This window comes from Gobio gobio (assembly GCF_949357685.1).
Source record: "Gobio gobio genome assembly, chromosome: 25".
Lineage (NCBI taxonomy): Eukaryota > Metazoa > Chordata > Actinopteri > Cypriniformes > Gobionidae > Gobio > Gobio gobio.
Genome location: NC_137121.1, coordinates 38,421,683 through 38,442,264, shown reverse-complemented (window position 1 = coordinate 38,442,264; position 20,582 = coordinate 38,421,683).

Below are 20,582 nucleotides of genomic sequence, written 5' to 3'. Positions count from 1 at the left end.
AAACTCACAGGGTGAGAGTGAGGGGGAAGGGGAAAGACAGGCAGAGGGCATTCCATAGACTTAATGGTTTTTATTAGGGGTGTAACGATTCGTTTTAACAACGATACGATTCGTATCACGATTTGAGGTTGTCGATACGATTCAAGGACGATATTGGTTAATTTAGAATGATACGATCCGAAACGATTCAGTGACTTGAAATCGATTCAGTAACTTTTTATCCAAAAATTGTGTGACTGAAATAAATATCTGGATACTGGTCAGTGCAGGTGAAATTTCCAAGATTCCTGTTGTTTCTTGTAAGGGAATCCGGTATATCAATTAATTATGGATATAAACAAACAAGTAAACAACAATTAATGGCAAATGCATTAAAATTTTATTTGAATAAAGTGCAAACAACAGTTTAGGTTGAATTAACAGGAAGATAACCTTTTCTGCTCTCATTTTCAATATTCAATACATATTCAATAAAAGCACAGTAAGTGCAACCAACATTTCAACAGTAGGTTAACCTGCTACTTCTGCTTTTGTTTTCCAACATAAAAATATAACAATATTAATATAAAAAATAAAGTGCAACTAACTTCTCTTCAGGTTTAATTAATAGTAAGTTTACCTGCTACTTTTGCTGTTGTTTTTCAACATTAAAATAATACAAATACAATATTAATATCAAAAATAAAGTGCAACCAACATTTCTTCAGATTGAATAAACTGGCCTGCTACTACTCTCAGTTTAATAAACAAACAATATTTAACAAAAGATAAAATGTAACCAACTACTCTTCAATGACTCTACAGATTTCTTTTTCAAAAATATCACCATGATCTGACCGCAGAACACTTCTCTGTGCGTTCACTATGTCGCCAGCAGTACTAAAAACTCGCTCTGCTGGAACACTGGTGCCAGGAATGCACAGGTAACAAGCAAGGGTTGAAAGTACAGGTAGCGCTTTCTCCTGGTGGCTTGATAATTTCTCACTCGTTGGCTTCTCCTCTGCCATGCGCCATGCTATGTTTTGTTTTCTCAAGCCCCGTTCACACCGCCAGCGACACGCAGCGACAAAGCGACACGATCCCATTCATTTCAATGAGCGCTGCTGCTGGTGCGTTGCGATGATGTCACAGATAGGCAGACTGAATCGAGTAACGTTTAACGCCTTTATCATTAAAAGTGCTAAGAAAAAACATCCATATGAAGTCTGACGTGCTTAAATCCAATGCGTTATTTCCTATGATCGATACAATCGATTGATTACCTTTTAAAACGATGTTAGATCGATATATGTCGTCCGGAAGGCCAACTTGCCGAGCACAGATTGATGTAGTTAGATCATAGGAAAATAAATCGATACATCGATGTAGTAGATGAATCGTTACACCCCTAGTTTTTATACTGTACAAACTGTACATTCTATCCCCCTACACTACATATCACACACACACACACACACACACACACACACACACACACACACACACACACACACACACACACACACACACACACACACACACACACACACACACACACACACACACACACACACACAGGGCCGTTTGAAGAAATTTGGGGGCCCCAAGCAAAATGGACATAGAGACAGTGCAAATACTGTTGTTGCATATACTGTCCATAAAATTTGAAAACATTTGCAAAAAACACCACTGTATCATTAAAAAAAATTTGTAAACCTTTAACCGTTTTTAAAACATATATAAACATTACATAGATAGACGGACCAGATATTCCTAACACTTTGGGAATACTTAAGGGTTACTAGTTGGTTTGTAAACTGTCTATAAACATTATCTAGATGGTTATTATAAAGTTGCAACAGATGACTATAATACCTTGATAAATAGTTAATAAACAGTACCAGTAAAACATGTGGGTTGTACTTCAAAATGTAACAGTGTAAAAATTGACAAAGAATAAAGTAATTGTTCAAGATCCATTGGTAACTTATAAAAATAATGTCATATTTGCAAACTGTCACTACCGTATATATCCCGACACTAGCACACTAAGATAAGCTATGAAAAAAATAATGTTCCTCTGCCTCTTTCTGGTTAAATAATGTTTATAATAATTGTTAATATAGCATGCTATTTTAACTATTCCAGGTTATTTATGCATAGCATAAATAATAGTTAGTATAGCATGCTATGCCACTTTCATCAAAACATATTACAAAGCTATAGCAATCTCATGTAATTTCGTCTGTTCGAAAAAAAAAAGTTGCTCTAACTGTTCATTACAAGCAGCATTTGCCGTCAGGCAGGTAACGATAGCTAACATAAACATATTTTTGCTAGCCTACCTGCTGCAAACTTACACCATTTTTGTACAAGACAAGTAGAGCTATTTTATCCAGTGTAATTTATCACATACCACTATCTTGTTTTTTTTCTTATCCTCCTCTTCCTTTCTCTATTTTCTTTTCTGGCTTCCTGAAGCATAAAATTCCGCTTCAAATCCGATGATGTTTTGTATTTTGCCGCAGCAGAGATCGCGTGGTTGGCTGGCTGCTGTCAGCGACTACTGAGAGGGGGCATTTTAAGGGGGATCCCGATAACAGTGTCATTGCACTTTACTGCATTGACTATCAATGGGGTGCTCACACAGTTTGTCGTTTCATTTTATTCTTAACCTGTCGCTGTCTTGGGGCCCCAGGCCAGCTCGGGGCCCCAAGCAATTGCTTGGTTTGCCTGCCTTGTCGCGACGGGCCTGGTGTGTATGTGTGTGTGTGTGTGTGTGTGTGTGTGTGTGTGTGTCAGTGTCCCTTGATTAGCTGACATGAGACGCATCCACACAGACAGGACACTGACACACACACACACACACACACACACACACACACACACACACACACACACACACACACACACACACACACACACACAGACAGGACACTGACACACACACACACACACACACACAGGACACTGGCATACAGCGCGCTCTCTTATGTCTTGTCGCGCTTGGAAGCATTTACATGAATAGGAGCGTGGTGATCATGTAACGCTAAGCAAAAATGGATATAATAACGGACGCTGCGTTATTTGCGTTAAATATTTTTAATGCGTTAAGCTTCCGTTTCACGTTGACCGAGTTTGGTGGAGATTGAATAAATCGCCTACGAGGAGAACGTAAAAACTCAGACCCTGAATTATACAAATATTCACGTTCAAACTAAAACTTTCTGTGAAAAAAGACACTTATAAACAGACACTTGTAGAAAATAATGTGAATTTTGTTTTAAAATAAATTTGAACTATGTCAGTAAATAATGAATTTAAAGACAAATGTGTCAAAAGTGATCTTTGCAAACACAGCACATGACCTTCTGTAAAGCACATGTATAGAAAACACACTCACACTCTGTTTTAAAAAAGAGTTCTGTCTGAATGAGTACATGAAATCACGGCTGTCAGATGATAAGAATTGGAACTCAAATGTCATTTAGAAAATTAGTCCTGTATTAGTAGTGATATAGTGTCATAGTTCATGTCCACATTAACCACTACATTGTAATACCAGTGTATGTCATCATACACATTTGTGTCCTCATAAATCACAAAAACAAGCACAGAGAGACAGAGAGAGAGAAAGGGAGTTTCAAAAATAATACAACACTGCCACCTTTTGGTGATAGAGGGGAGGGCACACAAACAGCCAAAAACATTATTAAACTTTGACATGTTGCCATGGCAGCATTATTTGAAATATCAGGAATTCATTCATATGTCTCTATCTGTCATGTTTTCACATTATATTGATGAAGTTTGAAGTCAATCTGGTGAAAATAAGATGGTGATTCAAAGCATTTTCGAAAGTGACACACTTCCTGCTGCCAGTTGGTGGCGCTATAACTTTGACTCACAAAAGTCATATCCATGTGATCGGCCTCTTACAACGAATACACAGCTGAAGTTTCATCCAAATCAGTCAATGTTTGCACAAGTTATTACACACTTCCTGTTTACCTTTTCTCGCCATAAATTCGTTGCTTCGCCACGGCCAGACTTTTCGAGATATCAAAAATCCGCTCGCAATTTAGCATCCTGAATATGTTCACTTAATGCTGACCGAGTTTGGTGCTGATCGAAACAATGGCCTCGGAGGAGTATATTAAATTCCAGAGCATGCGTTTTCCGAACAACCCAAAATAGCTCACTTCCTGTTGGGCTGACGCATAACTTAGAGCACGAAAGTTGTTTGGCCCAATGAGGTCTATATGTGTACCGAGTTTCATACATGTACGTGCAAGTGTGTTTGATATATGGACCAAGTTTTCAAACCCCACTTAAGGGGGCGCTGTCGAGCCCCCCTGCCACGCCCAGGTACCAGCTTCAGCCCGGCTCTGATGGCCGCGCATTCCGATGCGTGTGCAAAGTTTCAAGAGTTTTTGAGCATGGTAAGGGCCCCAAAAGTGCCCGAGAAGTCGATAAAATAATAATAATAATTAAAGCTGCGAGCAGCGATGACGGGCTCAAGCCGGTGGCACCGCCACGCCGGTGGCATCAGCTTAACTGTGAACTGCAGGCAATAGGCATTTAAAATGGGAAAACATAAAAGGACTATGTCAAATTAATCTGAATTCACCACATTAACTGCAGCAGTTGGTGCTGCTATGACCACAACAGCCACATCTATGAGATCAAATAAATTTAAATTAATTTCATGTCAGATGATGTCAAAGGTCAAATTGGAATGAGTTCACAATACCATTCAAATGCTGATGTTGTATTATTGTAACACTTCTCTTCATATGCATATCAGGGTGTCCGCGGGGTCTTGAAAAGTATTAAAAGTTGATAAATCCATTTTTGGAAAATTAAGGCCCTTAAAAGGTATTAAAAAGTCTTAATCACGATTTTATGAGGTATTAAATTTTGTTCAAGCTTTGTCAAAAGAGTTTGACTGCAAAAAGTATTCATGAATATATTTATTTTCATCCCCATAACTATATAAAAAAAAACCGGTTTGCTCGGTCAGTGAGATCAGCTCGGGGCGCGCGCACCGTCTAAGGGTGATGTCACGTATTTTGCAAAATGCGCAGTTAGGTGATGTGTCGCCCTCCACACGTTACGAAACAGACTCCGAAATGGGGAAATGTAAATTTGCGGACTCCTGGTTGGAGAAGGATGAGTTTAAACAATGACCGCAGGGTTTTTCTATGGTTTTTCCTGCATAGCGGCCGCATCCGTCAAATTTCGTGCCACCTCTTTCTGTCAACAAAACTCAAGACAGGCAGTCCCTTGCTCAGATTAGGCATGTCGTGGTAATTAAATAATCATCAGAAATATATATTGTCACATGATCTTTCAGCAATCATTATTATTATTTTATGATTTGCTAGTACAAAGTCATCTAAAGCCATTCCATAGCTGTCTGAATGTCTTTCCTCCGCTGTAGCTGTCCATCATTCTCCGTTCAGCATTCAAACTGCGCGTCGCGTTTGGTTACAGTCAGTAAGCTGCTCGGTAAAGCTCACTCCAAGATGATATATTCCCGTTATAATACTTGATATGTAGATAAAATAATTTATCTTCCTGGAGTTTATCTAGCGGTTTCTGAACGATGTTGTGCTCGCCACCTGGGTGACAACACAAGGCATCACACGCACAATAACCGGAATTTAAAACTGTGAAGAAACCGACCGATATACATAGTAGACTAGGATTTGTGCGCTCAACGCTCATCGTCTCTTTATGCCGTGAACTTTTTAATGTGCACTCGCGGTGCACTGCACACACTGATTCCATGTTGCTTTAAGTGCATCATTCTGCACCCGGGATGCGCATAAGCGCATTGTGCCACGCTTTCATATATTTTCATAGTTTTGTGCACTTAAAGATGATTAAAAAAAATCTTGTTCTCACGTATCTATCATATATTTGTTGCCCCTTTACAGAGCTGCACATTACGTTTACAATAAACTATAAATCTTGAAATGTTATATTATTTGTGTAGGCCCATATAATTATTTACATTCATATATAAATTAAATATAAATTGTTTTTTTTATAAATGTATTTAATAAGAACACAAAGTAATTTGTACCTTTTCATTAACATTTTTAGATTTTATAAAATTAGTCCAGAGATGTTTTTTCAAGAATTACTTTTTGTAATTGCAAATTTTTTTAACTATCCACTCACCTAATTTAATATATATTTTTGTTATAGCTTATGATTATATATTTTTATTTTATTGCTCAACAGTAGTTCTCATCGCCGATGAGGTCTTTAAATATTTTGAGAAGGTCTTAAAAAAGTCTTAAAAAGGTATTAAAATTTACTTCAGGATTCCTGCATATACCCTGCATATGCATCATACGTGATCTTGGCAAACACAGCACATGACATTTTTATTTAAAATTAGAAAGTTTTAAATTAGTTAAATTAGATTAGTTAAATTAGAAAGTTGTCCGGCTCGAAGAGAACAATATATGTACGGGGACACATGAAATGTTTACAAATGTATGTCCTCAGAAATCACAGAAGCACACAGATACACACACACACACACACACACACACACAAACACACACACACACACAGAGAGAGAGAGAGAGAGAGAGAGAGAGAGAGAGAGAGAGAGAGAGAGAGAGAGAGAGAGAGAGAGAGAGAACAAGGTTTTTTTTATCCTGCTTCAAAACTAAGACAATGCTGCCATCGTGTGTTCATTGAGGGAAGGGCAGCACACATTCCCCTTTTTTGTCCTTATTTAATCCCTCGGCATGGCAACACCGTTTGAGATATCCAAAATCCGTTTGCATTTTAGCATCTTCCGTATCTTTGTTTCATGTTGACCGAGTTTGGTGGAGATTGAATAAATCGCCTACGAGGAGAACGTAAAAACTCAGACCCTGAATTATATAAATTTTCACCTTCAAACCAAAATATCTGACTTCCTGTTGGTCGGAGCTAATGACTGTAAATTAGAAAGTTGTCCGGCTCGAAGAGAACAATATATGTACCGAGTTTGGTGACTGAAGATAAAACTAACCCCCCCACTTTTGTCAAAAGGTGGCGCTATAGAGCCCCTCATCCCCGCCCGTTTCTGAGGCTTTGCCCATGTGTACTGACTAACATCTCTGATGTGTGTGTTAAGTTTTATGCAATTTCAAGCATGCTAAGAGTCTCAAAAACAGCCAAAGACATTATTAAACTTTGACACATTGCCATGGCAACAGTATTGGAAATTTCAGAAATCCATTCATATGTCTATATCTGCCATGTTTTCACATTATACTGATGAAGTTTGAAGTCAATCGGGTCAAAATAAGACCGTTATTTAAAGCATTTTAAAAAAAAGTGACACACTTCCTGCTGCCAGTTGGTGGCGCTATAACTTTGACTCACAAACGTCATATCCTTGCGATCGGCTTCCTACAACAAACACACAGCTGAAGTTTCATCCAAATCAGTCAATGTTTGCACAAGTTATAACACACTTCCTGTTTCCCTTTTCTCGCCATAAATTTGTTGCTTCGCCACGGCCAAACCGATTGAGATATTAAAAATCCGCTCGCAATTTAGCATCCTGAATATCTTGTCTTAATGCTGACCGAGTTTGGCAATGATCGAAACAATTGCCTCGGAGGAGTATATTAAATTCCAGAGCATGCGTTTTCCGAACAACCCAAAATAGCTCACTTCCTGTTGGGCGAAGTTTATGACTATGAGTGCGGAAGTTGTTCGCCCCGATGAGATCTATATGTGTACCGAGTTTCATACATATACGTGCAAGTGTGTTTGATATATAGACCAAATTTTAATAGGGGGCGCTGTTGAGCCCCCCTGCCACGCCCGGGTATCAGCTTCAGCCCGGCCCTGATGGCCGCAGATTCCGATGTATCTGCAAAGTTTCAAGAGTTTTCGAGCATGGTAAGGGCCCCAAAAGTGCCCGAATAGTCGATAAGAAAAATAATAATAATTAAAGCTGCGAGCAGCGATGACGGGCCCAAGCCGGTGGCACCGCCACGCCGGTGGCATCAGCTTAACTGTGCACGGCAGGCAATATGCATTTAAACAGGAGAATATTTTAGAATCGCTCGAATATGCCACATTTTCCGCAGCAACTGGTGCCACTATCACCACAAGCCACACCCATGATGTAATTTAAATCTAGATTAATTTTAATGTCATAGGATAAAATAAATAAAAGTTATATTTTCCTGCTCAAAATGTTGAAAGTCCAGAAGGCCAGTATTTAATTCAAGGTGTTTGTAGTTCTTTTTTACTTATTCACACTAAAGTGATAGTTTTTTGTGATAGTCTATGATACGAAAGGGGTAAATTATCATTCCCAGAGAGAAAGGCACACACACAAACTCACAGGGTGAGAGAGACACCCCCCCCCCCCCCACACACACACACACACACACACCACACACACACGTGCGCGCACACACTCAAACACACACACACACACACAGGGTGAGCCTGAGAGTGCGGGGGGAGGGGAAGGACTGAGAGAGAGGCACTCTGCACATTGAACAAGGTTCACAAGATTTTAACAACAAAAAGAAATAAAATCTAAATGGTGGGAGAACGTTTTTTTATATCACTCTCTGAAAAAAATATGTTGAATATATTTGAAATCAATATGTGTGGTCCAATATAAAAAATAAATAGAGAAAGTCACACACACACACACACACACACACACACACACACACACACACACATGTTTGTTTTTGTGAAATGTGAGGACATTCCATAGGCGTAATGGTTTTTATACTGTACGAAACCGTATTTTCTATCCCCTTACACTGCCCCTGCCCCTAAACCTAACCCTCACAGGAGACTGTGCAGTTCACTTTCTGTGAAAAAAAACTTCTGTGCGATTTATAAGCATTTTGAAAAGTGAGGACATGGGGAACGTCCTCATATTCCACCCTCTTTTTGTAATACCTATGTCATACCCATGTCATTATACACATTTGTGTCCTGATATTTCACAAAAACATGCCCACACACACACACACACACACACACACACACACACACACACACACACACAAACACACACACACACACACACACACACACACACACACACACACACACACACACACACACACACACACACACACACTGCCCCTGCCCCTAAACCTAGCCCATCACAGGAGACTGTGCAGTTCACTTTCTGTGAAAAAAAAATTTGTTCTGTATGATTTATAAGCATTTTGAAAAGTGAGGACATGGGGAACGTCCTCATATTTCACCCTCTTTTTGTAATACCTATGCCATACCCATGTCATTATACACATTTGTGTCCTGATATTTCACAAAAACATGCCCACACACACACACACACACACACACACACACACACACAGACACACACACACACACACACACACACAGACACACAAACCCCTTAAAGCTATTTCATTTATGGGACACAGGAAATATTCTCATAAACCATGTTTTCATTGTAATTTGTAGTATATTTTTAAAGCTACTTGGTTACATTTTAATAATACATTATTTAGTATGTTTTTAAAGATATTTTTATTATGTGGACACATGAAATGTCCTCATTAACCACTACGTTGTAATAACAGTGTAATACCCATGTCATTATACAAATTTGTGTCCCTAATAAATCACATAAACAAGCACACACACACACACACACACACACACACACACACACACACACACACATACACACACACACACACACACACACGGAGAGAGAGTTTCAAAAATAACAACACTGCTACCTTTTAGTGAGGGGAGGGCAGACAGAGAATAAATATTCAGAAGAAATATATTAAATAAAATAAATATATTGATCTGAAAAATAGTATGATTGTTTTAAAGCTATTTGGTTACATTTGAATAAAACATTGTTTTAGTATGTTTTTAAACACACACACATACACGTTGTAATACCAGTGTAATACTCATGTCATTATACAAATTTGTGTCCTCATAAATCACAAACAAGAGAGAGAGAGAGAGAGAGAAACAAGTTTTTTTTTTATCCTGCTTCAAAACTAATACAATGCTGCCATCTTGTGTTCATTGAGGGGAGAGCAGCAGACACAGAGAATTTCTGTTCCCCTTTTTTGTCCTTATTTAATCCCTTGCCATGGAAACACCGTTTGAGATATCCAATATCCGTTCACATTTTAGCATCTTCAGTATCTTTGTTTCATGTTGACTGAGTTTGGTGGAGATTGAATAAATCGCCTACGAGGAGAACGTAAAAACTCAGACCCCGATTTAACCAAAAATTCACCTTCAAACCAAAATATCTGACTTCCTGTTGGTCGGAGCTAATGACTGTAAATTAGAAAGTTGTCCGGCTCGATGAGGTCAATATATATACTGAGTTTGGTGATTGTAGATGAAACGAAGCCCTTCACTTTTGTCAAAAGGTGGCGCTAGAGAGCCCCTCATCCCCACCCGTTTCTGAGGCTTTGCCCATGTGTACTGACTGACATCTCTGATGTGTGTGTTGAGTTTGAAGCAGTTTCAAGCAATTTCAAGCATGCTATGAGCCTCAGAACAGCCAAAAGATTATTAAACTTTGACACGTTACCATGGCAACAGTATTTGAAATTTCAGGAATCCATTTCATACGTCTCTATCTGTCATGTTTTCACATTATACTGATGAAGTTTGAAATAAATCAGGTGAAAATAAAATGGTGATTCAAAGCATTTTTGAAAGTGACACACTTCCTGCTGCCAGTTGGTGGCGCTATAACTTTGACTCACAAAAGTCATATCCATGTGATCGGCTTCTTACAACGAACACACAGCTGAAGTTTCATCCAAACCAGTCAATGTTTGCACAAGTTAAAACACACTTCCTGTTTCCCTTTTCTCGCCATAAATTTGTTGCATCGCCACGGCCAAACCGTTTAAGATATCAAAAATCCGTTCGCAATTTAGCATCCTCTGTGTCTTGACTTCATGCTGACCGAGTTTGGCACTGATTGAAACAATGGCCTCGGAGGAGTATATTAAATTCCAGAGCATGTGTTTTCAGAACAACCCATATTAGCTCACTTCCTGTTGGGCTGACACGTAACTTAGAGCACGAAAGTTGTTTGGCCCAATGAGGTCTATATGTGTACCGAGTTTCATACATGTACGTGCAAGTGTGTTTGATATATAGACCAAGTTTTCAGACCCCACTTTAGGGGGCGCTGTCGAGTCCCCCTGCCACGCCCGGGTACCAGCTTCAGCCCGGCTCTGATGGCCGCGCATTCCGATGTGTGTGCTAAGTTTCAAGAGTTTTTGAGCATGGTAAGAGCCCCAAAAGTGCCCGAGAAGTCGATAAAATAATAATAATAATAATAATTAAAGCTGCGAGCAGCGATGACGGGCCCAAGCCGGTGGCACCGCCACCCCGGTGGCATCAGTTTAACTGTGCACGGCAGGCAATATGCATTTAAAATGGGAAAACATAAAAGGACTATGTCAAAGTCATCTGAATTCACCACATTAACTGCAGCAGTTGGTGCTGCTATGACCACAAACCACAACAGCCACATCTATGAGATCAATTAAATTTATATGAATTTCATGTCAGATTATGTCAAAGGTCAAATTGGAATGAGTTCAGAATACCATTCGAATGCTGATGTTGTTTTATTCTAACACTTCTCTTCATGTGTTTTTGAGCTACCTTAGCTACCGTTTGTGCACCAATCTTATGCACCATAAAACATGCTTTCATTTCAATATGGGTGGTCCAATAAATTTCTTTTAATAAAAAATGTATTATGGAGCCAAATCACAGAAACTGCAAAGATGATTTTAATATCAGTGTCAGGTAAGAGTAAGATGCGTGTCTACATTTTATGGAAGTTTATTATAAATAGCCACTTTTATAAAATCATGTGAAATTTATGTTTTAATACATTTATATTATATCAGTAAATAATTAATTTAAAGACATGTGCATCATACGTGATCTTGGCAAACACATCACATGACGTTTTTATTTCAAGTGATATTTATTTGTGATAGCCTATATGAAAGGGTTAAATTATGATCAAGAGAGAAAGTCACACACACACACACACACACACACACACACACACACACACACACACACACACACACACACACACACACACACACACACACACACACACACACACACACACACACACACACACACAAACACAATGATAGAGTGAGAGTGAGGGGGAGGGTAAGGACTGAGAGAAAGGCACACACACAAACTCACAGGGTGAGAGAGAGACCCCCCCCCACACACACACACACACACACAGATAGAGAGGGGGAAGGGGAAAGACAGGCAGATGGCATTCCATAGACTTAAAGGTCCCGTTTTTCGTGTTTTTTTGAAGCTTTGATTGTGTTTACAGTGTGCAATATAACATGTGTTCATGTTTCGCGTGTAAAAAAACACAGTATTTTTCACACAATTTACTTATCTGTATACTGCTGTTTTCACTGTCCTCAAAACGGCTTGAAAGATTTCCCTGTTCTATGAAGTCCCTCCTTCAGAAACACGTAACGAGTTCTGATTGTGCCAGCGGTTCCAGTGTTGTGATTCGACAGCAGCTTAGCGCACGCAGAGCGCACGTTACCGGAAAGGTCACTCCTCTCACCATAATGGGGATGCATGCGCTCAATGATCTCTAAGTACAGCGGCCCTGGGAAAGCCAAACAAAGGTGACTTGACTCCGGGATGAAAATAACAGCGTCTCGACGACATGGCAACAAACAAACTATACGAACGCAACCAAACGCAACACTTCCTATTCTCCACGCGGGAGCAACAAGACCACACCCCCTTTTTCGCGCGTTCTTGTGGGCGGAGGTTAGTCGACATACTGCTCTACTGACGTAATTGAAGCAGGAAATACCAGGATGTAGTCCTAACCGGCCGTTCGCTGTAGGCTTTGAAAGGGAACTTCTGTTAAATAAAATATCTCGCTTGGCATTGAACTTTGAGCTTTATAATTTTACAGGTATTATAAATGCTCTAACAGCAACATTACACACTAACTAAAGTTTGAAAAATGGGATCACGAAGAACAGGACCTTTAATGGTTTGTATACTGTACAAACTGTACATTCTATCCCCCTACACTACCCCTTAGCCTACATATCGCACACACACACACACACACACACACACACACACACACACACACACACACACACACACACACACACACACTACCCCTAAACCTACCATCACAGAAAACATTCTGCATTTTTACATTTTTATTAAAAAATTGTTTAATATGCTGTTAAAGCTATTTTGATTTACGGGGACACATGAAATGTCTTCATAAACCATGATTATGTTGTAATAAACACCCCTCCACCTATATATGTTATATATATATTATGTTATATATACCATGATTATATCCCAAAATAATAAATGTTATATTTACCCATGGCCTTCCCTGTTATACAGAAATGTAATAGTTATCAAACCTTCCTTAACTGCATAAATAATAAATGAAATATAGATGAATCATCATTAAAGCTACAATTTTCTCTGTTCCCGTTGTTCTTTGATGAACATTAAGGACAGGCATCATCAGTGCTCCTGTCACTTTAAGAACAACCGCGGATCTCACGCGCGGTCCCGTGCATCTCATTTCCTCACAACTCTTTAAAGTTCATTTAAGACGTTATTTAACTAATTTAAGACTCTAATATGAGAATACTCAAAATCCTCTGTGTTATTGTTTGTTCAAGAGCAAAAGAGAACTCGATGTGAGCAGGAAACTGACGCGAGTCTATCTATGCGTCGAGTGTGTGTGTGTGTGTGTGTGTGTGTGTGTGCGTGTGTGTGTGTGTGTGTGTGTCAGTGTCCCTTGATTAGCTGACATGAGACGCATCCACACAGATAGGACACTGACAGACAGACACACACACACACACACACACACACACACACACACACACACACACACACACAGCATACCGCAGCATAGCCATACAGTTTAAGTTCACCCACACTATATATTAATAAAAAGGTTTACAGTGCAAATACTGTTGTTGCAAATACTGTGCATAAAATTTGAAAACATTTGCAAAAAACACCACTGTATCATTACATTTTTTTTTTTAAACCTTTAAGTAACCATTTTTTAAACATCTATAAACATTACATTTACATAGATAGACGGACCAGATATTCCTAACACTTTGGGAATACTTTAGGGTTACTAGTTGTTTTGTAAACTGTCTATAAACATTATCTGGATGGTTATTGTAAAGTTGCAACCGATGACTATAATACCTTGTTAAATAGTTTAATAAACAGTACCAGTAAAACATGGGCAGTACCAGTAAAACATGTAAACAGTACCAGTCAAACATGTGGGTTGTCCTGATACTGTACTTCAAAATGTAATAGTGTAAAAATTGCCACAGAATAAAGTAATTGTTCAAGATCTATTGGTAACTCATAAAAATAATGTCATATTTGCATAAACTGTCACTACCGTATATATCCCGAAACTAGCACATTAAGATAAGCTATGAAAAAAATCATGTTCCTCTGCCTCTTTCTGGTTAAATAATGTTTATAATAATTGTTAATATAGCATGCTATATTAACTATTCCAGGTTATTTATGCATAGCATGAATAATAGTTAGTATAGCATGCTATGCCACTTTCATCAAAACCTATTACAAAGCTATAGCAATCTCATGTCATTCCGTCTGTTCGAAAAAAAAGTTGCACTAACTGTTCGTTACAAGCAGCATTTGCCGTCAGGCAGGTAACGATAGCTAACATAAACATATTTTTGCTAGCCTACCTGCTGCAAACTTACACTTTTTTTGTACAAGACAAGTAGAGCTATTTTATCCAGTGTAATTTATCACATACCACTATCTTGTTTTTTCTTATCCTCCTCTTCCTTTCTCTTTTTTCTTTTCTGGCTTCCTGAAGCATAAAATTCCGCTTCAAATCCGAAGATTTTGTATTTTGCCGCAGCAGAGATCGCGTGGTTGGCTGGCTGCTGTCAGCGACTTCTGAGAGGGGCCCCTTAAGGGGAATCCCGATAACAGTGTCATTGCACTTTACTGCATTGACTATCAATGGGGCGCTCACACAGTTTGTCGTTTCATTTTATTCTTAACCTGTCGCTGTCTTGGTGCCCCAGGCCAGCTCGAGGCCCCAAGCAATTGCTTGGTTTGCCTGCCTTGTCGCGACGGGCCTGCACACACACACACACACACACACACACACACACAGACAGACAGGACACTGACACACACACACACACACACACACACACACACAGGACATTGGCATACAGCGTGTTCTCTTGTGTCTTGTCGCGCTTGGAAGCATTTACATGAATAGGAGCGTGATCATGTAACGCTAAGCAAAAATGGATATAAAAACGGACGCTGCGTTATTTGCGTTAAATATTTTTAATGCGTTAAGCTTCCGTTTCACGTTGACCGAGTTTGGTGGAGATTGAATAAATCGCCTACTAGGAGAACGTAAAAACTCAGAAACTGAATTATACAAATATTCACGTTCAAACAAACTTTCTGTGAAAAAAGACACTTATAAACAGACACTTGTAGAAAATAATGTGAATTTTTTTTTTTTAATAAATTTGAACTATGTCAGTAAATAATGAATTTAAAGACAAATGTGTCAAAAGTGATCTTTGCAAACACAGCACATGACCTTCTGTAAAGCACATGTATAGAAAACACACTCACACTCCTCTGTTTTTAAAAAAAGAGTTCTGTCTGAATGAGTACATGAAATCACGGCTGTCAGGTGAAAAGAATTGTAACTCAAATGTCATTTAGAAAATTAGTCCTGTATGAGTAGTGATATAGTGTCATAGTTCATGTCCACATTAACCACTACGTTGTAATACCAGTGTAATACCCATGTCTTCATACACATTTGTGTCCTCATGAATCACATTAACAAGCACACATACAGAGAAAGGGAGTTTCAAAAATAATACAACACTGCCACCTTGTGGTGATAGAGGGGAGGGCACACAAACAGCCAAAAACATTATTAAACTTTGACATGTTGCCATGGCAACATTTTTTGAAATATTAGGAATCCATTCATATGTCTCTATCTGTCATGTTTTCACATTATACTGATGAAGTTTGAAGTCAATCAGGTGAAAATAAGATGGGGATTCAAAGCATTTTTGAAAGTGACACACTTCCTGCTGCCAGTTGGTGGCGCTTTAACTTTGACTCACAAAAGTCATATCCATGTGATCGGCCTCTTACAACGAACACACAGCTGAAGTTTCATCCAAATCATTCAATGTTTGCACAAGTTATTACACACTTCCTGTTTCCCTTTTCTCGCCATAAATTCGTTGCTTCGCCACGGCCAAACCGTTTGAGTTATCAAAAATCCGCTCGCAATTTAGCATCCTCTGTGTCTTGACTTCATGCTGACCGAGTTTGGCACTGATTGAAACAATGGCCTCGGAGGAGTATATTAAATTCCAGAGCATGTGTTTTCAGAACAACCCATATTAGCTCACTTCCTGTTGGGCTGACACGTAACTTAGAGCACGAAAGTTGTTTGGCCCAATGAGGTCTATATGTGTACCGAGTTTCATACATGTACGTGCAAGTGTGTTTGATATATAGACCAAGTTTTCAGACCCCACTTTAGGGGGCGCTGTCGAGTCCCCCTGCCACGCCCGGGTACCAGCTTCAGCCCGGCTCTGATGGCCGCGCATTCCGATGTGTGTGCAAAGTTTCAAGAGTTTTTGAGCATGGTAAGAGCCCCAAAAGTGCCCGAGAAGTCGATAAAATAATAATAATAATAATAATTAAAGCTGCGAGCAGCGATGACGGGCTCAAGCCGGTGGCACCGCCACGCCGGTGGTATCAGCTTAACTGTGAACTGCAGGCAATAGGCATTTAAAATGGGAAAACATAAAAGGACTATGTCAAATTCATCTGAATTCACCACATTAACTGCAGCAGTTGGTGCTGCTATGACCACAACAGCCACATCTATGAGATCAAATAAATTTAAATTAATTTCATGTCAGATGATGTCAAAGGTCAAATTGGAATGAGTTCACAATACCATTCAAATGCTGATGTTGTATTATTGTAACACTTCTCTTCATATGCATATCAGGGTGTCCGCGGGGTCTTGAAAAGTATTAAAAGTTGATAAATCCATTTTTGGAAAATTAAGGCCCTTAAAAGGTATTAAAAAGTCTTAATCACGATTTTATGAGGTATTAAATTTTGTTCAAGCTTTGTCAAAAGAGTTTGACTCCAAAAAGTATTCATGAATATATTTATTTTCATCCCCATAACTATATAAAAAAAAAACCCGGTTTGCTCGGTCAGTGAGATCAGCTCGGGGCGCGCGCACCGTCTACGGGTGATGTCACGTATTTTGCAAAATGCGCAGTTAGGTGATGTGTCGCCCTCCACACGTTGCGAAACAGACTCCGATATGGTGAAATGTAAATTTGCGGACTCCTGGTTGGAGAAGGATGAGTTTAAACAATGGCCGCAGGGTTTTTCTATGGTTTTTCCTGCATAGCGGCCGCATCCGTCAAATTTCGTGCCACCTCTGTCTGTCAACAAAACTCAAGACAGGCAGTCCCTTGCTCAGATTAGGCATGTCGTGGTAATTAAATAATCATCAGAAATATATATTGTCACATGATCTTTCAGCAATCATTATTATTATTTTATGATTTGCTAGTACAAAGTCATCTAAAGCCATTCCATAGCTGTCTGAATGTCTTTCCTCCGCTGTAGCTGTCCATCATTCTCCTTTCAGAATTCAAACTGCGCGTCGCGTTTGGTTACAGTCAGTAAGCTGCTCGGTAAAGCTCACTCCAAGATGATATATTCCCGTTAAAATACTTGATATGTAGATAAAATTATTTATCTTCCTGGAGTTTATCTGGCGGTTTCTGAACGATGTTGTGCTCGCCACCCGGGTGACAACACAAGGCATCACACGCACAATAACCGGAATTTAAAACTGTGAAGAAACCGACCGATATACATAGTAGACTAGGATTTGTGCACTCAACGCTCATCGTCTCTTTATGCCGTGAACTTTTTAATGTGCACTCGCGGTGCACTGCGCCCTCTGACTCCATGTTGCTTTAAGTGCATCATTCTGCACCCGGGATGCGCATAAGCGCATTGTGCCACGCTTTCATATATTTTCATAGTTTTGTGCACTTAAAGATGATTAAAAAAAATCTTGTTCTCACGTATCTATCATATATTTGTTGCCCCTTTACAGAGCTGCACATTACGTTTACAATAAACTATAAATCTTGAAATGTTATATTATTTGTGTAGGCCCATATAATTATTTACATTCATATATAAATTAAATATAAATTGTTTTTTTTATAAATGTATTTAATAAGAACACAAAGTAATTTGTACCTTTTCATTAACATTTTTAGATTTTATAAAATTAGTCCAGAGATGTTTTTTCAAGAATTACTTTTTGTAATTGCAAATTTTTTTAACTATCCACTCACCTAATTTAATATATATTTTTGTTATAGCTTATGATTATATATTTTTATTTTATTGCTCAACAGTAGTTCTCATCGCCGATGAGGTCTTTAAATATTTTGAGAAGGTCTTAAAAAAGTCTTAAAAAGGTATTAAAATTTACTTCAGGATTCCTGCATATACCCTGCATATGCATCATACGTGATCTTGGCAAACACCGCACATGACATTTTTATTTAAAATTAGAAAGTTTTAAATGAATTAAATTAGATTAGTTAAATTAGAAAGTTGTCCGGCTCGAAGAGAACAATATATGTACGGGGACACATGAAATGTCTACAAATGTATGTCCTCAGAAATCACAGAAGCACACACACACACACACAGACACACACACACACACACACACACACACACACACACACACACACACACACACACACACACACACACACACAGAGAGAGAGAGAGAGAGAAACAAGGTTTTTTTTTATCCTGCTTCAAAACTAAGACAATGCTGCCATCGTGTGTTCATTGAGGGAAGGGCAGCACACATTCCCCTTTTTTGTCCTTATTTAATCCCTCGGCATGGCAACACCGTTTGAGATATCCAAAATCCGTTCGCATTTTAGCATCTTCCGTATCTTTGTTTCATGTTGACCGAGTTTGGTGGAGATTGAATAAATCGCCTACGAGGAGAACGTAAAAACTCAGACCCCGATTTAACCAAAAATTCACCTTCAAACCAAAATATCTGACTTCCTGTTGGTCGGAGCTAATGACTGTAAATTAGAAAGTTGTCCGGCTCGATGAGGTCAATATATATACTGAGTTTGGTGATTGTAGATGAAACGAAGCCCTTCACTTTTGTCAAAAGGTGGCGCTAGAGAGCGCCTCATCCCCACCCGTTTCTGAGGCTTTGCCCATGTGTACTGACTGACATCTCTGATGTGTGTGTTGAGTTTCAAGCAGTTTCAAGCAATTTCAAGCATGCTAAGAGTCTCAAAAACAGCCAAAGACATTATTAAACTTTGACACGTTGCCATGGCAACAGTATTGGAAATTTCAGAAATCCATTCATATGTCTATATTTGCCATGTTTTCACATTATACTGATGAAGTTTGAAGTCAATCGGGTCAAAATAAGACAGTGATTTAAAGCATTTTTAAAAAAAAGTGACACACTTCCTGCTGCCAGTTGGTGGCGCTATAACTTTGACTCACAAACGTCATATCCTTGTGATCGGCTTCTTACAACAAACACACAGCTGAAGTTTCATCCAAATCAGTCAATGTTTGCACAAGTTATAACACACTTCCTGTTTCCCTTTTCTCGCCATAAATTTGTTGCTTCGCCACGGCCAAACCGATTGAGATATCAAAAATCCGCTCGCAATTTAGCATCCTGAATATGTTCACTTCATGCTGACCGAGTTTGGCAATGATCGAAACAATTGCCTCGGAGGAGTATATTAAATTCCAGAGCATGCGTTTTCCGAACAACCCAAAATAGCTCACTTCCTGTTGGGCGAAGTTTATGACTATGAGTGCGGAAGTTGTTCGCCCCGATGAGATCTATATGTGTACCGAGTTTCATACATATACGTGCAAGTGTGTTTGATATATAGACCAAATTTTAATAGGGGGCGCTGTTGAGCCCCCCTGCCACGCCCGGGTATCAGCTTCAGCCCGGCCCTGATGGCCACAGATTCTGACGTATCTGCAAAGTTTCAAGAGTTTTTGAGTATGGTAAGGGCCCCAAAAGTGCCCATTTAGTCGATAAAAAAAATAATAATAATAATAATAATAATTAAAGCTGCGAGCAGCGATGACGGGCCCAAGCCGGTGGCACCGCCACCCCGGTGGCATCAGTTTAACTGTGCACGGCAGGCAATAGGCATTTAAAATGGGAAAACATAAAAGGACTATGTCAAAGTCATCTGAATTCACCACATTAACTGCAGCAGTTGGTGCTGCTATGACCACAAACCACAACAGCCACATCTATGAGATCAATTAAATTTATATGAATTTCATGTCAGATTATGTCAAAGGTCAAATTGGAATGAGTTCAGAATACCATTCGA